The sequence below is a fragment of the Phasianus colchicus genome, chromosome 6 (genome assembly GCF_987193195.1).
Source record: "Phasianus colchicus chromosome 6, bPhaCol1.hap1.1, whole genome shotgun sequence".
NCBI classification, from domain to species: domain Eukaryota; kingdom Metazoa; phylum Chordata; class Aves; order Galliformes; family Phasianidae; genus Phasianus; species Phasianus colchicus.
The window spans coordinates 7,481,903-7,509,844 of NC_143441.1; the positions used below are offsets into that span (position 1 = coordinate 7,481,903).

The 27,942-nt window shown below is 41.0% G+C and overlaps 1 protein-coding gene across 13 annotated transcripts in view; it reads right to left on the reverse strand.

Annotated features, from left to right (window-relative positions):
• The window catches only part of ELMO1 (engulfment and cell motility 1), a 295,982-nt gene that overhangs the window by 68,355 nt on the left and 199,685 nt on the right, over positions 1-27,942 (reverse strand). Inside the window, exon 1 of one of the 13 annotated variants that reach the window (XM_090142306.1) lies at positions 10,288-11,769. The exons of the other annotated variants lie outside the window; for them this stretch is intronic. The gene's annotated coding sequence lies outside the window, so the exon portion shown is untranslated. Of the gene's footprint in view, positions 1-10,287; positions 11,770-27,942 lie in introns of those variants that run through there. 13 annotated transcript variants of the gene reach the window in all.

Consider the following 27,942-nt stretch of genomic DNA (forward strand, 5'->3'; position numbering starts at 1 on the left):
TCAACAACAACACCACGAGACAGTGCTTTCTCCCCTGCTGTTTCTCAGAGATAGCATGCCTGCCAAATATAAAGAATACCTTCTTGTTCAAGGTTGGGCTTGGTATTTCCATTTTGGACATGGCATGAATGTTCTCCCTTCACAACACAGACTGCTAGCCACAACAAATCTTGGCTCGCAGTTCTGCCTTTCCCACTGTTAACTCTTCTTTGCCTTCAAACACTGCAAGGACTTGCACTTTTCTTTCCTCTCTTGGCTTTTGCTGATTATTTTCCAGCCATACCTCTGCTTTGGCAACACACACAGTGATTCTGACTTCACATTGCCAGAGCCTTAGAGACAAACCTCCAGCAGTTTTCCTGATTTCAAGAAAGTGTAATAAAAATCTCAGGAAAAGGTGATCTTTGTGGCCAATTATATATCCTATATGTAAATTCAGTAAACACTTACTAGGTAGCTACCTGTCTAATTAGTATCATGTGCATTTCTGCAGATTATTCCTACGATACGTCTAGAAGGTACATTCTGACAGAAGATCAATTTGGGCAATATCGAATTTACCGTGTCTCTCTAATAGTAACCTGGAGCAATCTGAATGCTCACTGATGTCAGTGAAAAGCTACTGGCTAACATCTGTGAACAACTACGATTTCATTCCAAAACCCTCAACTGCTGAAAACAAGACCATGAGTTATACAGCATATCCAGGTATTTATGCTTCTAAATTCCTTTATCTTAGGGAACAAATTTCTAAAATCTGTTGGATACAGAGAAAAGCTTTTACATGATGCTAACTGAGATTTCACTACAGGTGAGATTCCTAAGTAGGGATAATTTTCATAATTACTTTGGTAAGGCCATCATCAAAAGATGCAAAAGAGGAAGAATGACACCCAAGCACTACACTGAAACCAACCACTAAACCAGCCAAACTCATTTAAAAGAAAATCCAACAACACTTAGCTGTCGATCAGATTAAGCTACTTTCTATTTAAAGGCCAGTGAGGCTCTTGATGAGACCAACACCACCAACTGCAGGGGGTTTGGATTATCATGCTTAGGAATCAGTGGTTACAGATCCTGAATTACCACAGGATTAAGAGCAGAGCAGACAGAATTTCACTCAAGTGCTCGAATGATGCTGTCAAACATACACAGTTTAATCTTCCTCTCCATCAGCTCTGAAAATACACACGAAACAGTAGAAATCTGCTCTTTTTCTTCCTTTTTGAGCTAATACCAAAGACCTTTTTTAGGTAAAAAATTTTCAGAGCCCAACTCCTCCTCAAGACTGATAGCAGCAGGAAAATAACTTGACTGGTAGGTAACATCTTTAGGCTGTTGTAATCCCTGTTTCACTCATACATTTGTCAGTACAGTGTATTAATTTAGCTACATTATTTTGAAGAAGCCTTTTGAATCTGCTTAGAATAACAGGAAGAATAGAAATAAACCTGGCAATACAACAGATTTGCATGTTCTGCAGAAATTCACATTTCCAGTGATGAGACCATGAACTGCATTAGTAGGAAGTCTTGAAAGGCTACAAAGGAAACCAGAAGTATAACCAGACTGTATATTGTATCTGTACACACAAAACATACCATTCCTCCTCCCCCAGCAGCATCAGCCATCCTGGTTATCCCCTCCCACTTCATAAAACAAAGCTGCATTTTCCAATAATTTCTAATTGGATTTTTGCACACGTACACTGTATAAATAATAATAATCTTCTGTCCCTATGTCCAAGGGACTCAGTTTTCAAAGAAACCTCATATAATTTTCAAAGTGGCTCAAATCATGCTTGGGTAGCACTTACACATTGGAACAATCCCATTGAATTGCATAAAATGGCTCCTGTGAGTAGTTCTGCTTAGTGCAGTAGGGAACTAGAGAATTTATTATTAAGCAGTCTGTTCCTAGATACCAATTAAATGCATTTGGTTAATTATCTCCTTTTTCTCTCATTCTCTCTCCCTCACACTCAACTGAAGAAACAGAAAGAAAACTAAAGAGCAACACACATAACTAAGATATTTATTACACATATAATAAAGTGTGGTCTCCTTTCTGTCTACTGCATCTATACCTGCCTGCTGGAGAGTAAAATGTAAAATGTTACAGCTGGAATTAAAGAGTTGAGCATTCACATCAGGGCTTGACTATCAACCTGTTATCATATAAAGTGCTTACATCTTTCTGCTGAGTCAATGTGGCTTAGAAATAGCATTCTTTAAAAAAAAGATGAAATCCTACAGTCTTAAGGTTTTTGGGGTTAGCATGGTTTATTTATAGGCATCAATGAAAAAGAGAAAATCTTACCCTGTTCTCCTACTGTTCACTGCAGGTAAAAGGAGCTTGCAGGTTTTCAACAAAACCTACGCCTTGACAAAACTGAAATTATCAACAGGGGACAATTGCAAGGCAGCGAAATAAATCAGTGCTACTACAGAATGACTTGGAATGATGAAACAACTTGACTGACTGTGCTGCACCAGCCAACTACAAGTACCTTTTTTTCCTCCTTTCTTCCTGCATCCTGACAGCAAAAAAAAAGGAGCAAGCTTTTATCCCTGGCGGAACAAACATTTTTCTTTATGTATTAGTAATCAAAATTGTTTCTTGTTTTGCAACTGGCTCACACAGAGCTCTCTGACATCTTTCACTCTCCTTAGGAGGACGTGTCTTTTGACTTACTGAATGGTACAATTTGGCCACTTCATTCCACTGGAAAGGTGAGCCCTTGATTCTGGGGTGCAAACCTAGGATCACTGAAACTGGTGGGAGCTGCAACACTTGTTTCAATGCAGCCAAGGTCCCATCTCCTGCATTGGTGTTCCTTTTTAGCAGCTTCTGAATTTGCATCCCAAGCAAAAAGTTGCCAGAAGCAGTGAATAATAAGCAGTGAGGCAATTGGATTTGCAAAGGATTACTGCTGTACCCTGAACCACAGGTCACATACACCCTACTGCATTCACTTTTCACGGAGGGTCTTGTAGCATTGGTTGCAGCTAGATACAGATGCTCCAAACTGGCTGAGGTGTCAGAGATGCATGTTCCCCTTGTTAGGTTATGTGATTTCTAGTGCCAATGACACAGAAGCATGAATGGGGACAGCATGTCAAGGGCAGGATCCAAAGTGATCTGAATTCAGACCCAGGTGTCTGCCTATGCAGATGAGGATGAAATGTGCACATTTCTTTACAATCACAAGAACTATACACCGTGATTATATTCTGGCTGCCCACTACTGCAAACTGGGATTCTCAATCATAGCTCAGCAAACTTCTTGGACACACAGCAACTGAGCTCAGATGTTTTAAGTTTAAAATCATATAATTAGCTGTGGGGCTTTCCTATATTTTTCACATTACAAATCTGTCATATACCTCTTTGACTGAAGTTCCTTTCAATTACTGATACTCAGTAACACACAGCAGGGTTAGAAAGGTGACTATCTCATTGTCATTGTTGAAGCTTGACAGCAAAGTGCTTTACAATCCAAAAAAACCCTGATGCAGATCCAGCAATTGTTTGTCTTCCCAAATGAATGACAAATGCTAGCACTCAGATCTATGCACGAAACGCTTGATCTTTACTCCATTAAATAAATTCTTGGTTGGAAGTTTCCATTTATATCATAACTGTATTAAAAATTCAAAATCATGACATTCACTGGGCTGGAACCTTTTGCAGTGAAAACTGTTACTGGGATTGGTGCAAAGTTCAGCCCGGAGAGGGAGTCCATGACTTATGAATGATGGAAATTCTGCATGCAAAAGTGGGTTGATTTATAGTTTAATGCATGAACAAGCAAAACTTATTTTGCTTGAGATTCACTCGTACTTCTTCTGTAGTATTAGAAAATAGAATACATCCATTTGTGACTAAAAATAGGACAATATACATTGTAAACATAACCCCCAAAATATTTTGTGCTTGTTTGAAATGGGTTGGTAATTTGAGCAAGGGATTTATGAAAGTAAGTTATGAAGTGAAAAAACAGGAATTTATCCCTGAAACAACTGTGACTGTTGCCTATTTACTTTATGCACCAAAGCAGCTAGAGGTGTAAAAATGAGAGCTTCTGAGTGCATCCTATTCCTCTTTGCAGCTGTAACTGTTTCAAAGCATGATCCTGAGAGCCTGAACAGACAATGTAGAGCCTTCCCTCAGAAAAGCTCCTCAGAAATGTAGAACAGACAATGTAGAGCCTTCCCTCAGAAAAGCAAGCTGATCAAAGCTTTCATCATCCACAGGGGTGAACTCTATCCTACACAAGATGAGTATGGGGAAAGGGAGAGGAGAAGCTCCCTTGTGAAGGCACAGAGGGAGACAAGATGAAAGACTGGTAACCTATAGTTCTTCCCTTCCTGTGGCTAATGCCTGAGACACATTTTAGCCCCTTGTGTTGAAGACAAGGAACGTGACTTAGTTTTCTTACAGATCAAGCCACAATGTTCCCCAGCATTGTGGTGAAATATCAGATGAAGGGGCGATAGCTTTGCTGGGGTGACAAGAACTGGGACATGCTGCTCTTTTAGGGGGTTCAGGGCATTGGCTTCAGCATGTTCTGGCAAATCCTGTCTAGCTGAAAGCTAAGGGCTCCTATAGTGCTGAGGCAATGGGCACACCAGCAAAATGCACACCTTGACTCCTCTGTGCCTTATGTCCATGATCTACATGGAGGAGAGATGGGTTCTGCAAAGCCCCTCTGCTGTTTTCAGGCATGTCAGCACGAAACACAAACAGACGAACAAGGTGCATTTCTACCGATGAAGATCTCTAATTGGACAGTCAAGGCAGTCCTTCAGATCCCCAGGATCCCCTCCCTGGGGCTGGGATAAATCTATGACAATCTACACATTTGTCAGAGAAGGCTGGAAACAGAGAAAGATATCACACCATGAGGAGAGACTCCAAAGGAAGCATAAAATAACACCGTCCCTTACAATGGATTCCATTAGACACCAAGGCAGAAAATCCACCCTGAAATTAGAACCTTATTAACTTTCACAGCAAAGTGAGCTATATTTGCATGATCTGGAAAATCTATAATTGTTTATGTTTTTAAGTCTGTTTAATTACCTAGGTGAGACTAACAAATAAAGAAATGTTCTGCTGCTTCTGAGAAGAAGAGCTGCAGCTTATCTTGAGAGCACTCTCATCATTTCTGAGATTCGTGGGTGCGTGCCTTTTATAAATGTGAAATCATTCAAACCCTTTCACCATTTCCCCCACTTTTTTTTTTTTTTTTAATATCCATTTCATTCTCACAGGTGTCGGAATAAAGTGACAGCTTTGATCTTAGTGGAGATAACCATATGTGGGTAGATACTTTTTCTTGTAATGCAAACTGGGAGTGGATCAAGAGGTCAAGCCAGAAGGCTACTTGAAAATCTAGTTTAAAAGAGATCCCTTTGTGTGGCTTCTAATATGCCTTCAGATGTGTATCTTGAAATACCCATCTGTGAAAGCTGCTCTCCATATAACTATGTTCCAAGTCTTAAGAAAACTGATGTTCAAAGTGAAGGGAAGACTAAAAGAGTTGGGTTTGTAGCTATGGAACAAGCACTTTCATTGCCACATCAAAAGCACTGATAAAAGCAGTCCACCAACTCAGGATAAGAGTGTAGTATTTGATGTATTAATTTGACAGCATGCTAGAATTAATATGAAGATCTCCTTTCTCACCCCATTACAAGAGTGATTTTGTGCATTACAGAGGAGTTTAAAACATCCAAAACAGCTAATCAAAGTTCTAGTTTATATGAAGGTCACACTTCTCACCTGGGGCCCGACTTTCTCATCATTTCTTTAAACCATTAAATGCTTAAGTAGAGAAACCTGCCAGAATTTGTTGTGTGAAGCCCACAGAAAAGAGATCTATGTTCTGCAGACTTTTCAAAATGCTATATATATATATTTTTTTTCCAATACATATGGGTTCTGCAAGCTAATGATAATAAGGGTGGGTAACTCAATCCACATTTTCATTTTCAGAGTGAACGTCATGATTCCTGCTATACTGGAATTTCATTTGGGTAGGGATGTGGATGATACTACTAGGAAGAGGTAGTTATGAATGCCAAAACACTGTCCAGTTACATGATCTGCCCAACTGAGTCTCCTTAACACAAAACCAATCTCTCTTCTCATCCTGCCTCTATTCAGAGACGTCCCTAAGAATGGCTTGTAGTTCCTAATGATGGAGAGTGGAGAGCAAGGGAAAGAACACAGGGCAGAGCAAGAGTGTGCTTGCTCACACTAAAGCAGGTGAGGACCTAGATGCTCTAATAGGTAAAAATTTCTGCTTTTGTCACTGTTCCCACCATTCCCAAGGAGCAGCAGCTGGAGCAGGATGTTAATTTGTTCTAGCAATTCAGGCTCTCTACAAGACATTGAGTCAAAATGTGAAAGGAAATCTATAGTTTTTTTAGAGACAAAATAAATGAGCACCATAAAATAAGCACGGTGGAATGGGAGCAGATATGCTCCCAGGGGCTTGTGCTGGGCAACATTCTAATTGCAAACAGTAACATACATGAAGTAGAGACACATGATTCCTCTTTACAAGACAACTCACTGAAATGCTGCCAAAAATCTTTCTGTGTGCCACTTAGTGCTTCAAGACAATAGGAGAATAATGACAGGTCTGTAAAATCTGCTGCAATTGACAGTTCCTATTGTTCTGAAAACTTTTTGTGACGCACAGGAGTTTTCAGATTAGAGTGGCACAATGCTGAACAAAATAGGTGTCAAGCAAATCAATGCGTTTTTCACGATTCAGTTGTTTTTGTTTTATGCTGTTCCACTTTTACTCTGTGCTTGGTGGTGCTCTGTTGTGTGCACGTGCCATTTGAGATGAAGAGTGAATGTATGGAATAGGAAGAGAAAGCTGTCTGTGACTTGGCATGTGGTTCTATGTATGCCATGTCTCATATGGACTAACTTTTCTTATAAAGCATTTATTTTCTGAACACAAAACAAAAATAAGAAACGTTTCATTTGAGCTGTTAGCCTCGTTCCATTTATAACAGTGCACAACTCCTTTGGATGTACAGATGTCTAGAAAGAAGAGTATTTGGTTTCTGGGGTGCATAAAAATTACTCAAATAACTGGATGAAAATAAAAATACAGCTGAAGCAAAACTGATGAGTGGTGGTCTTGCATCTACTTACCTAAAACAAGCATGACCACAGTGTTTCTGCTGAAACAGAAGGAAGGTTAAGATCCAGGGAAATAGTGAAATATTCCAATTCAGTATCTCTGAACACATGGAAAGTGAAGAGCCATCCAAGGCCCTACTTCCTCATTAAATGAAACCTCCGTACTCTACATTTCCAGTACAGACAAACCTAAGGGAATGAGGCTCTGTGAGCAGATGAAGGATAACACGTTAAGCTGAAAGCACAATGAAATGAGTCAGAAGATGGGGAATACCCATTCAGCTCAAGTTTTCAACATTATTGTTGCTGAGGCAAAGGGAGAGGAGAAATAATCTGCTGCCTTTGCAAAAGTCTTGCTCTTCCAAGAAAAATTTAAGCGTAAGACTGAAGATCAGATCAATGCCTGGTGGCTTTTAGTGTAAGTCAAGGGAAGAATGCCAACTTGGTCTGGCACCAAGCATTTTAGAAGACATATGAGCCTGTCGAACCAAGTGTTTTCCAATGCAACCAATTAAAGCTATCTCAAGATAGCATTTTTCAGCTTCTGCATCCTCCCAACTGCTGCCAGCATGCCACAGCTCTCACTGAAGCCTACTCACTCCTCTGTTGCTGGAACTCTTATAGCCTGGGAATCTGAAATGCTTCCCCCACATAGATCATCCCCAAGCACTAGTGACAAGCAACTGTTCTCTACACCATAAGGTCAAAAAATCTAATGCAAATGTGGCTTTGACTGCAGCACAATTTTTTTCTACCTCTGGCACTATAATGTGGTTTGAAGCCAGCAGACACACTGACATAATGCACTATCCAGAGCTTAACAGTCATAGGCTGCCTCTATCCTGCCCCATCATCCTCCTTTTATCGGCTAAGGCACAGGGATAGACAAGTAAACAAATCCCTTCAAACAAGGTTATGGGAGATACTCTCAGCAGACACAGAGTATTTGCCTAGTGACAGCGACGAAATGTAAGAGGTTTGTATTGTTTGAACTATATCCCTGGAGCATTAACAAGAACAAAGACATCATGTTAGAGACGCGGTTACCTTAAGAAACAATGTTCTCCTAGGCTCCCACATTATCAATCAGAAAACAAAGCAGAAGGTAGTAGGTTTAGAAATAAAAACCCAGAAAAGTGCAATGGAGCTTCTTTTTGATGCATACCAAATGGCCAGGTTGGAGCCAAAGACAAACCATGCCCAGATGAGCAGATTCCAAGCTTCCCCTCACCTTTTTATGGAATATCTCAGCCTAGATTAAAACATCCCCCTCTATGATGTGAAGTGGGCACATCTCTTTACCTAGACTGCTGTATGTGATGGGATTTTCATCCAGATCACTGCTGAGGAAATAGAAGTAAATGATACAGGTCCCAGGGGAAGGTGACATAGCAGCTAAATAACTATTCAAAAAAATTTAATTTGGGGCACTTCCATCATTGTTAAACAAAAATAAGTTTTGCAGGAGGAGCCAACAGTTCTCTCTTTTACACATTAGGAAGATAACATTGTCTTGAAGCTTAGAGCCACAGGATACCTGGGGCAATCACTTCAATAAAAGGTGACCCAAATATCCCTTGCATCTATGTCTTCAGAAAAGCCAATAATTCAAACCTCATGAAGGGCTTCCCTGCTTTAGTAGTACCATCAGGTTTAACACTCAACACCACACAGAGGAGCTTACTATACCCTTCCACAGCAGACACTCCCACTGAATTGATGCATTACTTTGTACGTTCTTTATTTTTCTAATTTATTTGGATCAAACAGTTCTTGGAAAACATCAACAGTTCCTTTCAGCATCAACAGCTGAGGTGATGTTGATTCCTTCAGCAGAAAGAATAAGCTCCACGGACGCAACTTGCAAGGCACCATCTCAATAGCAATGCTGATCAGTTAAGCTCTATCCAAAAAAATCACACTCTAAGTGTGAGGTTTCCAGGCAGCAATGCCACTTTCCAGCATCTCCCAGCACCGGGAAAAGAAATGTTGTGTTTATTTCTAAAATGAACACAACACACACATAAAAAAAGAATCCCTAAAAGGCAGTCAGTTTCACGTGACTTGTGCACTTAGTTTGGTTAATATGAAATTTCTGATACCCAAGGCTAGAGCACAGAGTAAAAATACAGAAACTTTTTAATACATCTTTTGTTCCCGTATGTCCTCTCTCCTATATGTTTTCCCAAACCAGATAAGATGACTACAGCCTCTGAGAGGGTTAAGCAATCATCCCCCAGCCCCAAATCTGCAAAGCTCTTCATCTAATGGCAAATACCTGATAAAAGACAAACAGTGCTGAGCCAAATTCACAGTTGGTGTAACTCAAGTAACCCCAGAGGGCTACAGAAGGACAGATTTGCACCTGCCTTCCGACCTACTTCTAAATACACTGTTTCCACTGTACAAAAGCAAAAGCAGAATCCCAGCAGGCAGAGGAATAAACTTCTAACACATGCCCTACAATGGTGGACAAGAAAACACTCCACACCCACCATGGACTCACACGTTTTCATCAGCAATCGAGAAAGCTTTGGAATTACATGCCTTTTTTAAAGCCTCCTCCAAAAGAGAAATTAATTTGGAATAAATAAATAAATAAATAAATAAATAAATAAAAACAGAGGGCAGGAAAAGCAACAATTCTCTGTGCTAAGAACTGGAGTGAATGATGAGCAACTCGTGTTTCCTTGGCTCAGGGTCTGCAGTAGTGCTTTACAAATCCTTGTACCAGTGCACCTGCTATCAGCGTACAGATGCTGGTGACTATACATGGGCAGCTAGGAGTTCCGTGCAGGGAGCATTCCCTTCCATGTGGCTCACTCTCCTCAAGCACAGAGGGTCCTGAAATGCCTCAGAGCACACAGCATCCTTCCTCAGACACATCTCAATTAGGCTGAGCAGCCACCCAAGGCAAAGCAAGCAGCTAACGAGTTTGTTCGGTGCCTGGACCTGTTAATAAGAACACATCTCACCACTTGTGAGACAAATCCAAGAAAATCTTCATGCTATTTGCAGCTGCATCAAATTTGCTTTCGCCACTCCTTGACTGACAACACCATTTACAGACCCGCGCTCAGGCTGAAGCAGAACAACAAAGTGCACAGCTGTACTTACAGAGATCCCGTAGCTCCATCCTTCCTGATGACATATCGCCTCCCACACCAGCGCAAGCAAATGACTTAATGCTGCTGTTCGGGGATGGCACGGTGCGCACGAGAGGCAGATGGTCCCCGGTGAGGCTCTCCGATGGTCCCCGTCCCTTGTGCTGCCATGTGAGAGGGGCCCCCGCACACCGTTGCCTGATCCCAGTGCCGCCCAGCTTTGCTTATGGTGTGGTGCTGCCGGCCAGGCAGGCTCCCATTGGCACGGCGGGTGACGGCAGCCAATCGCAACCGGCTCCCGTTTCGGGGAAACTCCTGCCCACTTATTCTGCAGCTGGGGAGACCCTATTTCTCAGGAAGAGCATTGCTCTCCCAGCCTCACGGGGAGGGGGGGGGGAAGAAAAACCCTGGCTGTCCATCTATCTCTGTGATTCCCCCATTTGCCCTTCCCGGGGCTGAAGGGAGAGAAGCAGAGCTGGGGGGGAACACGGGGAGCGCACCGAGCTGAGCCAAGCGGAGACGCACGATTCCTTGCTCCATCGCCATGGAAACAGCCTGGATGCAGCGGGATGGATTTGTGCGGCACATCTGCCGCCAGGCTCAGGATCAGCAGCAAGCTCGCCTCTTGCCTCTGCTCTTGCTGCTTATTTCATGGGGAGTTTGCTTTCTCTTTTCAGATGCACTGGGAAAGCAGACGCAGGCAGAGATGTGCACATGTCAGCTTTCTCCTTGTGCAAACACCCTGTGCTGCATGTATGTGTAAGCACATGTGTATGGCCAGAAGCAACAACTTGCATCTATCCATATGCCAAGGAAATGCCCAAATACTACTCCTATTTCAAGTTTGAGTAATGGACCAATACAAGCCAACACCACAGAATGGGCAATCAAAATAATACATTTCGCTTGCCAGTTCCTTAAATTCCACCTTAAAGTGGGGTCATAATCTGACAGAGTATTAAGAAACTTCACTGTTAATCTGTTGTTTTGTTAGCAAGCTCTTAAAACAGCACCTAACACCCTCAGAAGGCTACACCTGAGTCAGCAGGCAGCCAGCTCTTCAAGGGGTGCCCACAGCTCTGTCCCAAGCCAGATGAAGTGCCCGCAGGAAAACTGTGCACACAAAAGGGTTATTAGCCATAGGTCTCTGTCCTGCACTCTGACAATACCAGAAAGAAGAGATGAGTAGGTCAAGAGAGGAATGGAAGCAACAGTTAAGAGAGAAAAAAGATTCACAGGTCAGTAATGGAGTCAGCAAAGGGTTTTGTCATTTTGGAGTCATTTCTGACTGCTCCTCAGACTTTTTTGGGGGCATCTGAACAAATCATTCATCTTCTATTACTGAACTGCAGAAGGGGAATAACATTTAAATGCATCCATTTTTATTACGAGGATAAAACCTGAAAGATCACAAGATGCTGACATACTACTATAAAGGTGTTAGAGAACAAGTTCAGATGGAAAAAAATGAAGATGTTCCTTTGTCATCCAAACAAATTTATTTAACTAAAAGAAGAACAAAAAAAAATGAAGGTCTCTCTAAAAATAATCATTCCTGTGTTGTTCTAATAAGAGAAACCCACTGCATTCACCACGGTAAGCAGTGATGTTTCAAAAAGCTGCCTGCTGGAGCCCTGCAGGTAGAATGAAGGCCACCCCTTGTTGGATTTCCTTTGCCAGCCTCCTAATCTAAAGCCCAGGTAAGTCTTTAGAATCCATGGGCCAAGTGCTCAAGAGAAGAGTTGAGAACAGAGAGCAGCACCAGGACATCTGTCTTTTCAAGGCATCTCTCACTCTATTAGTTTTGACTGAAAGATGAGTTCTTAAGAGAGCCGTATTTTCCAATGGATCGGGATGTTAGAAGGATTCATTTCTTGCAATGACTTCTAGCTTTTTATTCTCCTCTAAAGCAGCATGACCCACGGCTTCCTGCAGCACCATCTCTGTAATAATTACCCTGAGCCTGTAGACTTTTGTGGCCTCTCTTTTAGTTCTGAATCCTTAAATTTCAGTAAGATATTTATGTGCGTTTTAGGGGAAGAGAGACTAATTATGAAGATGAGATTTGCTGACAGGACTTGCTGGCAAGAAGTTTCTTTCCAGTCCCATGTTTCCTCCTTTGCTCCCTCCACCCACATCCCACAGGGAAGAGGGTGGTTTGGGGATGTGATACATACTCCACCCTTTACATGGGAATGATAATATAGCTCAGCAGTCCGATGTTCAGTTTGCGAGCTCTAATTGTAGTGTCTCATGGCCTGAAGATGTTCTCAATATGCAGAACTTAAACCATAAGTAAATATAAAATAAAACGTTTCTGGATGAAGAAAAACAACTGTCACGCTCCTAGTGGTTCCCTACACTGAAATTTGTTTGTTAAGCCAATATTAAATTGGAGAGCTTCCTAATCACATAAATTATCCCTTTCTGTTGTATGACACCCAGAGTTCAAAATCCTCCATTAGGTTTTGTTTAACCAAGCACTACTGTAAACAAACATAATGATTATGAGGGCAACTTTGAAGTACCTGGAAAAACCTTCCCTGGGCCCAAATTCCGAAACTCTTCATCTGCATTTTAGCCACTGGCAGAAAGAAGGTTGCATTCTAGATTAGGGCAACCAGTGAAGAATTCAGAAGACACATTTTAAGGCCTTTTCCTGCCATAGGAAAGGAAAACAAGTGACAGAGATGGCTGTTCTGAAAGCAAGCAATTAGACTTAACTTCAGAAAACCTCACCCTTTGCCACTCACTTTCTTAGAAATTCCTGCTGTAAATTACATTTCCTTTCCTTTCAAGGTTGTGATATAGAATAAACAGATTAAGAACTTTGCAGTATTCTGAAGTAGGACTGGACACAAATACATAAGGAAGCTTTTAAGGGAGATCAAAAATTCAAGGCTGGAAAAATCCAGGCAATTTCAAAGAGACATAATAAACAAGAATTGTGAAAAATCTTCTAAGTCTGGTTCTGTTGAAAGAATCAAAGATTTCCAGGAAGGTTTCACACCAAAGACGCTGTTTGCCAATCCAACAGCCACTGTCAGCAGGATGCTGTGATGGACAAAGACCTGTTTGTGTGTGGGAGCAGAGGAACAATCAGTGGTGATATAATGCTTACTCATCCTTCCAGATCATGAGTTTTACTATTTTTAGCCTGGATACCTAGATGGAGAAGGTGGTTAATCTACTAAGACTAAATCTCAGACATGCTGGTTTGCTCTCTGTAGCTCCTCATTCAAGATCATAAATTACCAGTCAATTCTCAGTAAGTTTTCTTCAAAACTCCATTTGCAGAAGCAGCTGAATTGCACCCTTCCACATCCACATTCTCAAGCAGCAGTTAGCACTCAGGCTGTAGGTACTCCAAAGAAGTATTTCAGAAACTTTCAAGACTGTGTTTCACATTTATCTTGGTTTCACTCAAAATCCAGTATCAGAAAACCCCATGCCTCCTTTATCAGGACCCCCAACACTTAATTTTAAATAGCCAGGTTGTGGAATTTTTTTTTTGTTTGCTTGTTTTTTAATGTTAATGCAACCGAAATAAGCTTTTGCACAGCAATGTGTATACACAAAGAAACAATGAAAACACTAAGCCAGGACATAAAGTGATATCTATCCTTTCTGCCTTTGAAGACAGCTTTACTACAAACCACAGAGCTTATCTGACTAGGAGAACTCGGTGACATGTAAGCTGCTGAAAAATCTGTCAGGAATGCAGCTTTGCAAATCAGATTAGACACGACCTTCAGAGGTGATCTGCCACCATGTCACCCAGAAAAGTCTGTATGAATTACAAAAACAAAGAATCTTCTGCAAAGCATGGACAGGTTTGATTTCCACCACCCCAGCACCCATGTGCATGTTCAGTATTCACTACTTCCTCCTATACTTTGAACACAGGGAGCATTCAAATCTTTTCCTGCATCACCAGGTGAGCTGCCATCATTCTAAGGATGGTTATCCATATTAAAAGATGGTTACACACAGCCTGTGCGTTAGATGGAGTGACAAGTGTGCTAAAACAGAGACTTCTGCAGCAGTGGAATAATGTTTGGATTTTGCACTGTTCTCAGACCTCTGAACTCACTCTAAATAACATCACTCTACCTTTGGGATGCAGGGAAGAATGGTAAAGAAAATCCCTACTTACGTTATAAAAATTAAGTTGGATCTTAAAAGAGATCACAGCCTTCGACATAGTCAGTAACAGTCCAGACAATGAACCTCCAGAGGTATTGAATCTGCAATTCTTCATCTTCTCTGACAACTGAAGTTCTTCAGCTAAGCCAAAGACAGCCTACAAACTATACCAAAATTGGCTACAGGAGCTGATATGAATATTCCTCAGTTTTCCTATTGCTAAATGATTACATGCAGTTTGGGTGCTGAAAGAAGATCTAATCTAGACAGCACAATGGTATGCTCCATTTCCCCATTCAACGTTAACTCCAAGATTTAAAACATCACGTTTAACAAAGAACCAGAATATCCTCACGTCAAAAAAAAAGAACCCCAATCAAAAACAACAAATGGAAAGGAAAAAGAGCAAAAACAGACAGGTATAAAAAAACTTTGTATCAACAAAAGAAAAAGAAAGATTAGGATCAGAGTGAATGGATTTAATCAAAATTATTTCCAATGTCAAAATTGGAAACTGCAAAGCTCGAGCTGAAAAACAGCCTCATGTGATGTTTAGGTTTGGAGGCAGCGTCATATACAATTATAGTTAGTTTGTTTTTGTATAGCTATCATATAAAACAACCTTAAAATACACAAGCCCCTGCAGCCATCTGCAACCTTTAAGTCTTGTCATTTCAAGCATACATAGCAGTCATATAGCGTGCGAGGGCACTGAAGAACTTCAAATCAATTATAATAAATCTAGACAGAAGACAGGAAAAGGTTTCATATACACATCATCAACTTCAAGATTCCTTACACAGCACTCAGGACAGAACTGCAAGGGCCACTATAATTACCTCGCTGTGTAAGTTCTGAGATATTCACCCTACGGGAGCATTTTCAGCTGAATCTGTCACATTGAGATTAGTATTACTCTACTCCTTTCATCCCCGTTTTGTTCAAACGCTTATTTATTTGCATCAAAAATCCTTTGCCACATTGCAGAGAGAACTTTCAGTCATATCATCTTCATCTAATTCTTTCATTCACTCACTTGTTTCAGAACACACATGGCTATAGCAGAACCATTTCACACTGCTGCATCGTTATCCCACTATCTTCTTCTACCTTTAGCAATTTCTTCAGCATGTGCTGTGCTCAGGCTGACAGACAAGAGACACAAGCTGGATTTATCTGCAATCCAAACTGTCTGAGACTTCCCTTAATGCCTACTCTCTGCAGGATAGGAACTGAGGAATGAATGTCATGCTACTGCCATTGCTGAAATGGAGTATGCCATGTACAGATTTGGTCTCGCCTCTCCTACATACAAGCAAGCTCCCCTCCTTCGTATTCATTTGGGCATTATGTTCTTCTGGAAGGTGCACATTAAATATCTACTTGATCATATGACGCTGCAACAGAATGATTTATTTTACATTTTGGCTTTTAACAAAACCAAAGAACATAAAGAAGGGCCAAAAAAAAAAAGGAAGAATTTATCTGATGCAGTTGCCTAAACTTACTCTGATGCTGCCACTGTTCACCATTTCAATAGTGATGTATGAATTTTTTTAATATGTTAATAATGAATAGGTACTTAGGAACTACTTAAATGGGAGATTATTTACCCCGCTGACTGTAGCAGCCCATGTGTCAGCACATCTGCTGCAGAACATTAAATCTGTACACATAACACTCAGGCTCCCTTTTGCTCATGGGGAAGAGTTTGGCAGGGTGAGACCTGAAGCAGAGGTGCTCGGTTTTATCTAACAGGACTTTAAGGATGGTGCAGGAGATGACATTAGCAAACATCTCTGGTTTTCTAAACAACTTGTATACCTTTTTCGAGGCACTCTGGAAAAAGAAACTAGGATTTTCAATCTGGAGAACTTCTACATATGTGTTTTTATTTCAAAAGCTTCTGTGCTGTGTTATTTAAGAATGACACTGGGACATACAGCTCCCTTGCGAGGAATTGTATTAGTGTGATCATGAGCATTTAAGAATGACAGTGCTGGTTGATAATGTTTCAAGAGACTATGCTGCAAGCAGTTCAATTACAGTGTTTTTTGTGCCCTGACTTACCTCCCCAGCTGCTGTATAAGGACCTGTCAACCAGTATTTTACAAGCTGTCGATGAGGTCCTATCCATCATTTAAGACATTAATTTCACACTACTCTTACATCACAGACTCATAGGGAAGGATAAGTGTCAGGCTTGGGAGTGCAGAAGGGAATTGCCAAGACCAGAGTTAATGAGTAGAAGAGAAAACATAAGGCTAGTCTACAGGTCCAGCAAGTACCCAACACACTTCTTTGTAAAGAATGAGCTCTGCCTCCTTCCACCTCTCACAGGTACCAAAGGAAATTTGTGCTCACATAAGCTGAATGAACTGGTAGGGCTGTGTACTATGTTGTTACCTTTTGCAAGTATTCTCTAATACGAGCAATATACCAAGTGTGCACTAGCTTTAGCTAGGGCATCATAGGGCAACTTGGAGCATGTAAAATGAACTACAGACCCTTCTGTGCCCAGCTCTAATAGCTCTCTGTTCCTAGAAGCTCCCTAGGGCAAGGCAGGCTTTGCAACCACCCCTTCTCAAAGGCACTAGCTGCCACTTCTTCAGTCTGTCCCCATGTGCATGGAAGCGTGCAGCCCAATATACATAACCTAAACACGTGGCTTTGCACAGCAGCAGGGGGCCCACACACGCCCATTCACAATCATAGGGAGTATAAATAGCCTGGCTTTATAAATAGGCTTGCTTAAATGAATACTCTTACTTAAATAAATCTCACATAAACACTCAGATGCTGCCTAGTGCATCTCATGTTTAAGTCTGGAAAGTGGCAACCATGTTAGAATGACAGGAGAAACAAAGCATGATAATAAAGCAAATTAACACCCTGTTTTGAAATTCAACAGATATGAATGACAGGTAAGGCCAATGTCCCGATGTACCATTCTACTGGTTAAGGCTTTGTGAAAAGGAAAAGAGATAAATGAAGCAAAAAGAAATTGCAATCAGAGGAGATACTCAAGACTTAAAGCACCAGCCCACACAAAACTGACATTACAAAAATAAACCTCACATTCTCAGTTGGAAGGGAAAAAAAAAAAAAAAAAAAAAGGTTTAGGAAATGAAAACTAACTTTTCCCCTTCTCTGCAACTTTGGAAGGACATCAGATGACTATCCAGACTCTACTCTGTGCTCATAGCTACAGTATGTTTTTTATGGACGTTTCCTGCCTTACCCTTTTCAAAACATTTCAAGTAGCTGTTAGGACTGTTTTCCCTTAAGATGGGTAGGAAGGACCGGCTGTCAGAAAGGACTCTCTGAACCTCCTTCCAGCAACCTTGCTTCACATTCAGCCCATACACCAGGCCCAGCACTGTCCATGTTCTGGCTCTGGGTTTTGTCAGGACTACTGCTTGGAACTTCCTTTCCACTAATGAGTCCCTTCCTAATCGATCCTGTGAGTGCATATTCCTTCAGTCTCAATCGTCCACACGCTAAAGAATCCCATCAATAACACAGCAGAGCAGTGCTTACCATCTCTCAGACAAATCCCACCTTGTTCTCACTATTTTGATTGAACTTCTGCTCACCAAACCACCAGGACTTCTCTGACTTGTAGGTCCTGTCTGCCACTCACCCTGTGCTCATTTGCCAGCATGATGGTCCTCATCCATTAGAATAAAAATGCTTGCTATGTCAATGGTTCAATTAGCAAAGGAGCAGGCAGCTCCTTACGATCATTCAGGCTTTTGTTCTTTGTCATTCTTGACTGCAGATGCAGACATCAAAAATTCAAAGAGTACTTATGGGAATATCATGTCATTAATTTCCTAGGAAAGTTTTACTCACTGCTTTGTGGGTGTTTTGTTGCTGCTAATTTTTTCAGCCTTTAATGCATACACACATTAATAAAAGACAATGCTAAAAAATGCCTCTGAGATGCTCTAAGATCAGGTTTTGTTAAATGACCTCATTTGTATCAATCCCACCCCTTACAACTACGGAGGAAAAAGCCAAAATCAATACTGCTGAATCTGTCTGTTTTACTATGACCTTTTCATGCTATCAGAAAACAAGATATATCCACTTATGCACAAAATATGGCTAGTATCTTCACACAGAATCAAAGAATCATAGAATCATCAAGGTCAGAAAAGATCTCTAAAAACATCTCGTCCAACCGTTCACCTCCTGCCAACACTATTCACTAAACCATGTCCCTAAGTACTATATTTACCTTTAAACACCTCCAGGTGACACCACCACCTTCCTGGGCAACCTGTTCCAATGACTAACAACTCTTTCTGAGAAGAAATTATTTCTAGTACCCAATCTTCCCCGGTGCACCTTTTAAGGCCATTACCTCTCGTCCTATCGCTATTACTTGAGAGAAGAGGCCAATCCCCACCTCACCATAACCTCCTTGCAGGTAGCTGTAGAGAATGATGTAGACATCTTCCAATGTAATTTTCTGTAAGTCAAAAAAGGCTTCCCAACTGCAGTGAAAAGTTAAGTTCCTTGGGATTATTATTATTCAGATTATCATGATTATTTTATTATTATTATTATTATTATCCCAGGTATTCATACAAACTGGGAGAAGAACACCTTGAGAGCAGCCCTGTGGAGAAGGACTTGGGGGTCCTGGTGGACGAGAAGCTGGACATGAGCCAGCAGTGTGCGCTTGCAGCCCGGAAGGCCAACTGTGTGCTGGGCTGCATGAAAAAAGGGGTGGCCAGCAGGGAGAGGGAGGTGATCGTCCCCCTATACTCGGCTCTTGTGAGGCCCCATCTGGAGTACTGCGTCCAGGCCTGGAGCCCCCAGCACAGGAAGGACGTGGAGCTCTTGGAGCGGGTCCAGAGGAGGGCACTGAGATGGTCAGAGGGCTGGAGCAGCTCTCCTGTGAGGAAAGGCTGAGGGAACTGGGATTGTTTAGCTTGGAGAAGAGAAGGCTCCGGGGAGACCTCATTGTGGCTTTCCAATATTTGAAAAGAGCGTATAAACAGGGGGGAGAATGGCTGCTTACAAGGATATCATCATGGATGGTGATAGAACAAGGGGGAATGGTTTTAAACTGAGACAGAGGAGATTTAGGTTAGATATTAGGAGGAAGTTTTTCACCCAGAAGGTGGTGAGGCACTGGAACTGGTTGCCCAAGGAGGCTGTGGATGCCCCATCCCTGCAGGCATTCAAGGCCAGGCTGGATGTGGCTCTGGGCAGCCTGGTCTGCTGGTTGGCGACCCTGCACATAGCAGGGGGTTGAAACTGGATGGTCACTGTGGTCCTTTTCAACCCAGGCCATTCTATGATTCTATGATTTTTTAATGGAGTCCCACAGCCTTGCCTTGGGACTTCTGAACAGTCCTAGCTTTTTATCTCATCCAATGCAATATGTGTGATTGTGTATCAAAATTGTGCTCATCAATTGGAAAAAATTTCTTTTAAAGCAATTTTTGGACCAAAATTTCTGCACAGATCTGTGCCGTGGATCTGATGGAGCAGTGACCCCATTCACTACAACAACTGCTGTAGCAGAGGCAACATGAGAAGGAAAAGGTGGGCATCTGGTAGGGACTCTGCCCTCAGCTAGGTTCATCAGATAACTGACAGATGAAACTCGGTCTTTCTTTAACTTGCTCTGATGTAGCAAATGACAGAAAGAAGACAGAACAGACACCCCTGGACGCTTCCTGATGTCCTCACAAAAGTATTTTGTCTTTATGGGTGTAAAACAGATGTATGTATTCCCTGCTCTTTGCAAGTGCTAGGTGGAATCATTACTTCATCTTCCAAATGAAATTCATAAAGTCAAGCAATGCAGAGGCAGTTGCAAAAATTGACATAAACTGCAAGTTCTGGCCTCTCCCCCCAGTCCACAGCCTCTGAAACACAGACATTTACAGTGACAAGCCAGTAGTGTTTCTACCTGTTACATTACCACTTTATTCAGTGTTGTACCATTTTCATTCCATTAATGTTTTCCTGTGATGCATTTCAGAATTGGTTTAAAAAAAAAAAAAAAGGAGACAGAGAGAAAGGGGGGGAGAGAGAGGAGAGAGAGAGAGAAAGAGGCTTAAAGACTTCAGCCTTCCTTAATCATGCAGGGATATATTTTCAAAGCAGTATGCCAGGAGTATTCCACGTGATTCTCATTCATGTTAAAATTAGAGACACCAGAATAAACCCCATATGCTGCTTTGAAAAGGTACTGCAACGTGTCCAAGGAAAATTTCCACAGCTTAATGGTGCTTGCACATTTTTTCTGCCTGCTTTTCTTCCTTTGATTCCTGAATATATTTTTAACAGCTCTTAATTTATTTCTCTTTTAATAACACTTTGTACTATTTGGAAAAATAAAAAGAAGTGATTTGCTGGTTATCTTGGTCTCTCTGCAGCATCTTTATTTTTTTAAATTACCAGTTCAATCAGAATAGCTTTGCTCTGTAATATGCAAAGCTTCCAATATCACTCTTTTTTGAAATGGTCACCATAGACAACCTGTCTACTGAAGCTACATCTTGCAGTAGGGGCTGCTTGCTTTCCACACCTGAGCAGTGCTAGCTGTGGCTGCTGTGGCAGCTGCAGAAGCTGACCCAAAGGCAGATGTAGTACTGGGCTTGATGTGAGCACAGTTTGTTCCAGTTCAACTTTCTAATCACAGCAAGCATTGCATGTGCTGTGGCCATGTACGTACAAACTGATAGATGTTGGTTGATTTGTCTGTTGACAGTTGGATGAAATATGTCAGTTATAACTTTTGTCTTCTTCATCACATAAAGAGACATTTTAACCAAAATTTCATTTTCTGACAGCTCCAGCTCTCTTGCCCTTGCCTTTGGTTTTTACTGCTTACTAAAGCAGCACATGAGAGACTGCACTGAAAAAAAGCATGAATGACATATCTTCATTTTTTAGAATTTGTTTATTCTAGTTATCTGATTAAAGAACTATTTATATCACCTTTCCTTTTTAATAGTTTGTATGTTCTGTCTATTTAGATGGCACTCCCCTTTGTTCAGAAACCTTTGCTCAAAAGCAATAACTGTAGCTTCACAGGATGCAAAAGCAGCAGCTAGCACATGGTGTTACATCCTGTAAGTAATGGAACATTAGTTAAATCCTTCTCATAAAACAATTAAAAAAACCCCACCTCGAACCATTAGTAGTCAAACATTCTGCAGTGCCACGCATGTTGGCTGCTCTAAGCATTAGGCCTCCAATTCATCAATGGGCTACTGTATTAGACAAGTTACCATGTCAGCTGAGCTGCAGTAGTAGGCAGTAGTAAATATTTTCTAAAACGTACTCACCTAAGTTTAAGGTCAAGCTTAAGCCAAGTTGCTCAAGGCCTTGCCTAAGTGAGTTTTGAGTTTCTCCAAGAATGAAGGTGCCACAGCCTCTGTGCAACCTCTTCTAGTGCTGCACCACTATCAGTAGTTGGAAATATTTTTTCCTTATGTCCAACCACAGTTACCTTCTTGGTAAATTTTACTTTCTTGGTAATTTTGTGACCACTGTGTTTTTTCCCTTCACTGTATACTTTTGAGAAGGGCATATGTCTTCTCAACAGCTTCTTGTTCAGGTAGTGGAAGAAGACAGCAACTGGATCCAACCTCCACTGTTCAGACAGGTCCAGGGTGAACAAATGTCACTCCTTCCCAGTTCCCTTGAACAGCAGACTTCATTCTCCTTGATCACCTTGGTGGCCTTTTACTGGACTAGCTCAATTTGGTCAATCTCTCCCCTTTATTGGGCACAAAACTTGACACAGTTTCTCCAAACTGGCCTCAAAAGTGCCAAATGGAAGGGGGGGAGGGGAATAGTCACTTCCTTTGAGCTGCTAGCTATGCATTAGCTAATGCAATTCAGCATGCAGATAGTCCACAGCACACAAGCACGCAATACTCATCAAAACAGGGACCATCCTACTAGCAAAGACCTACAATTATATTAACAAAACATGAAATTAGTCTGGGCCCCCAGTTTGCATTGGCAGTCACATATCCTCAGCCTGCTGTGGTGCAGAAATTAATATCAAAGCCCTAGTCATGGTAAAAATCAATACTAGATACTGAAGTGTTACTCTACTACTAAAATTAAGAAGTGTAAGAGAAGGAAATCAGAATCATCAAGTTCTTTCAAATGATAATAACTGAAGCAAATTGAGCAGCTATGAAACATTCTGTTCTCTGGAGCTTAAAAGCAAGAAGCCAATAAAAAAACACCCAACTCATGCAAAACTAAATAAGTTTATGGAGACGTTGTCCTTCTTTCCTTCCTAAGTAGGGTCACTAGTTTAAAGATTTTCCTTTAGGTGGTACCTTTAAGATTGGACACTCTGAAGTGCCATTTAGGCCATGTACATGTCTGAAGCCATTTGCAGGCTGCACACATACAACATTTTCTACCTGAGGTTTATTTCCTAGATTCACAGATTGTATATCAAAGAAAACTAAACCTTACAGTCCACTGTGCATGAACTTATGCTGGATAAAGGAATATCTCTATCACTGCTATTAAAATGTTGTGTTTATGCAGTTACTTGCGAGTGAAGACTTGTTTGTTCAGATAGCTACATCTACAGGAATTAGAAATAGTTTTTTGCGTGCAATTTTGACTTTAAGATTTCAACACTATCCTTCAGATTTCTACCACTGCTGAAAATAGCTGCCAGTAAACACTATCTCAGCTTCACAAACAGACTTCCAATATTCTACAACCTCCAAAAGTCTTTTCTGTTCTCTTGACAGGAATTGTGACAGTGCGAAGTAGTCAGCAGGTACCTCATCTACAGAAGTGAGAAAAGTCATTAACACCCTCCTTATGTCAAGGAGGGTGGGAGGGCTTTATGAGCCATGCCACTGCTCTCAAGGAAAAGGAACAGGCAGAAGGAAGGTCTGTGGGAATAAAATCCTGTTGGAGGCCAGAATACTAAACAGGGAGAGGCTGAAGAAAGCTTGACTAAGAGAGAAGTCTAGTAAGATTTCTACACGCTTCTCCCCCCCAAAAAAAAGTAAAAAAAAAAAATCTAATCCTAGTTTATAAATGTGCTTTTAACAAAAACAAAAAGACATGCAGGCCTTAAAATGCAAAGTAAGTATCAGTTACATGACAATCAGACAAATTTAGAATTATAAATTCTAATATATAAATATATATATATATAGATATATATATCTCACCAGGAAGTAAACAGCTATTTAGTAACTTCTAAATCCCTAGCTTACATAGAAAAGACTACTTGGAAGGAATACGAAGATCTTGACAGCTATGAGATTACTTCCTTCATCTTACACATTTGATTTTGCAAAAACAGGGATGTTCTGTTTTCCTACTTGGTGACTTTTGAAATGTTATTTTCAATATGAAAGGATGATCAGTTGCCTTTGAAGAGGCTGACAATATATGATACGATGGGATCTGCAGTTTCCTTTGGATTCTTGGGTAAGAAAGACAAAAAGGTCCAGGCAGCCTTTACTACTCAAGAAAAATAGATTCAATCACAATTCTTAAGCTCTTGCTGCTGAGGTTCTTATACCACCAACACAATAAAGATCAGCCAGTTTTTCTGAGACAGAAAACTGATGCTTGAAATCTGAGGACACATCTCCAGAGAGAAAAAATTAGCATAAAATTCAAAGCATATGTGGAAGCTATTTCCCCTGATGCTTCCATTCTTCCAGATGCAGACTTGACATTCTTGACGCAAGGATGGTTCTCAAGCATTTTAGTTTCATGGTCAAGGCATTAATATCTTCAACTGACATAGCAAGACCTTCTATCGTCTGCACTAGTGTCTTTTTCAACAATTCTGACAGAGTTTGGTATCTGTTTCTTCACCTGTGCCTCTGGTGTTTGGGTTAATATACGTATACGTCAAATCTCTTTCCTTGACTTTACTCAGCTTCTAATTTGATATTCCTCAACAATCATTTGCATTTCTGGAGGCCTTGTTTATCTGCTTCCCACAACCAACACGTAATGGTAACAGTGAGGAAATGGGAGGGTGTCTATCAATAAATTCTCGTTAAGTCACCAGTTAATGCACAGCATTTCCCAAGTGGCTGTTCAGACTGACAGCGTGCAAGGGCAAAGAAAGACAGGTCATATTGCCTTGAAAGGGTCACCTGTCACTCTTCCCTATTTTGCTCTTGATGGATGAGTGTCAGGACCCAAGTTCACTCTTAGCTTCCCTCCCATTCCTAAGAATCTCAAGCTCCAAAACTCTATGGGGCAAAACCTAATACTTCCAGAAAGCTTTTCTAGGCCTCTCTACTGATAATGTGTTTGCTCTACGAAGTTGCTCATGTGTTGGGGTGGCTTATCCGTGCAGATAAACACTCCCACCCATGCTGGGCTTTGTGCAATCCACACAAGATGAACTCAGTTGTCTATTCACTGCTGCCAGCACCCCAGGTAACCCAAGAAAAGCCCAGAATCGGGTTCTTCCATCGGCCTTGTGTGTGAGTGCGGACAGGGCTGGTAAGGGAGAAGGGCAGGGGGCAGGGCATAGGACAGGGGTAGGGTGGGTAGGGCATAGGACAGGCGTAGGGTGGGTAGGGCCCACCCTCACTCATCTCCTCTCACTCACGGCCTCTGCCCGCAGCCCTCCCTCTCGCATGCCTCTGCTGCAACGGAGCCACCCGCTCTCAGCTCACGCTGGTACAACGGGTAACAGGAGCGTTTTGTCAGATGCTGGCCAGTTACCTCATCTGCTAAAAATAGAGACGTGCAGCAGACTGATTGGCAGATGCCTTTTTAGTAGTGACTGACGTATTCCGCCAAGACAATACGTGAGACGTACATTCCAAAGAACAAAGGACATTTGTATAAGGACAGATGAGGCAAAATCGACAAAAAGCCCTGGCTTTGCTTACGAGACATGTAAGAAAGATTTTGCCTGCTTTTTTCAACCACCACGCCGTTCAGCTTACAATTACTTAAAGTGAACCAGCAATAACACGAGCTCTTCTGCTACTCTAACAGAAGCTATAAAAATCTCATTGTCAGCCACATCGTTCATCACGATAACCTCATTTCAACTGAAACAAAATCTCTGAGACACCACCTCCCCCCCTTCATTCTCTCTTTTATTTGCCTATAATAAGGTCTATAGTCTAGGGAGCTCTTGGGCTAAATTCCATGCATCGTGATTCACAAAATGAAAATCTGGTATTATATGCCCACTGACATTCACATCAGCAGCAATTCATGCAGCAAAAAGCCATATGCCGTGCACTTCTGATTTAACTGTACTACAAAAACATATCCTAGAAAGAAGAAAGAAAAACAGAGAAAAGAGTGTTTCCTAAGATCTGATTATTACCCACACTTTAAGTCAAGAATGACAAGAGCAATATCACAAAATATGCTGCTTTCATGACAGTTCCAGTTAAGTTCTATCATTCCTCTTAGTGACTAATAAACCCTGCATACATGAGAAAAATTCTTTCCTACTGGAAAATGTTCTTGCAGAGCACAAAGAAGGGGTTAGCACCGATAACTTGGACCCAGCATTTCTCCTCTGGTTATCAGGCTTACCACTCAATCATCTTTTTGAAGGCTAAAATGTTTATTGGCTTGATCAGCACCCACAGAGATGAAAATGAAGAACACTTTGAAAATCTGAAGTACCAACAGTTTTAAAAATTGCCATCTACAGGGTGTTAAGCAGATCTGCGTGTGTTCTACAGTAACACACAGACTTCATTAGAAAGCAGTGGGATAAAATCCACTCCGCCAATGAAGGCGAAGTTTTCAGAAATAAGAGTTTTCATTGCTGAAACCACAAATTATTTTCATCACTGGAGAATGGATAAGTCAAACAAATTTTTTGACCAAGGAATGGATTTCATTAAAATAGTCTTTTTTTCTTTTCTTTCTTTCTTTTTTTAAAGAAATCAACAACAACAAAACAATAAAAAAACTTTTCCAAATAATAAGAGATGCTTTGCTGAGACATTCTTCTTTGCTGAAGAATCCATCTCTTTTTTTTTAATGTACCCATACTGGAGCACAAATGGGCAGAATTTCAGTCTTAAAATGCTTTTCCTTTTAAGCCTGTGACCTCCTCACTGCATGTGTGATCACTGGAGAAAGCTAGTTCAGCTACAATAACAACAAGATGTGACCCCCCTACTACTAAAGACTTCCAAAGTCTTCTGGCAAAGACAGGAAGTAATGAAGAAACTATTTTTAAATAAAAAAAAATCTTTAAACTAGAAACCCTACGAAATGCAGAGAAAGGGCAAGCACATCTCTCCCTTCCGCTTCATTATCCAGTATAAGAATTTGTATTTCACAAATTACCTCTAATGTTTTAAAAATATATTTGCATTCTTGACAATGCCAGTGAACATTGAAAAATTCTCAGAAAGAGGCAACTAACTACATCTAAAAATGCAGCATATCTGTTCAGTTCCTATGAGTTTGATAGTCCAAACCTTTGGGATATGAATGTTTAAAGTTATAGCTGATTTTTACAGATCGAGCCTTCAGTAACTAGAAAGCTGCATCGGAGTCTTAAACTCCTCAGATCCTGCAGCCAGAAGCAGCACAGGAGTAATAAACTTGCTTTGACAAACACTGTGGGACACATTTGGAGATCTGATAGGTGTGGATAAATGCACAGAGATGGAGAAGTCAAAACAGTGCTGTTCCCAAATGAGCAGCTGATGAAGAAATAAACTTGCAGTATCCAGGCCACAAAAAGCACAAAAGAAACACTGACCAAATGCTAGGAAAAGATCTTAAAAAGGCTCTTCCTACGCTGTATTCAACTGCACTGCTTTAATCAGACCCTTCTTAAGCAAGTGATTAGGAATAGAAGATCTGACAACCACCCTGTCCTCCCCTACCCTTGCTAGGGGATTTCCTTGGTACTCAAAGGGTGATTTTTTTTCAATTAAAAAGTCACATTTTCTGTACAAGATACGCAGCAGACTTTCAAACTGTTAAGTGCTCTGAAAATTTTTTATAAATTCATACATTACACGATTAATGACATAATATATTTATAGCAGTGATTTGCTTCCAATAAAAGTTACTAAAATGCTAATGGCTTCAGGTGTGAAAATGTGGAATTTAATTTGCGCTAATCTCCCTAAGCCAGGGGAATTCTGAATTTGCTCTATGTGAGAATAATTTATTTGCAGTATTCCTGTCTGATATAAACAAAACACTGCCAAGGGAAGGTGCAATAAAGCTAACAGAGAGGTGTAATCATTCCAGTGGCCTAGTCTTTCCCACAAGTAGAACACAAAGAGAATTCTTCCAAAAGCACTTTTAAATGAAGATAAATGCATCTGCTTCTGATCAGTGAGACATTGATAAGAAAACACCACATGCTTTGGGGAACATCTGTGGAAGAGCTATTTACCACCTTCTCCCCTCCTTAATAATTAAAAGGAAATCAAATGGCAGACAGGTTCACAGAAAGACCAAAGGATTTGACTTGCAAATTGGTTTGTTTTAACTAATTTTTCTCACCTCTTTAAGAAAATAGTTCTTCCCTTTG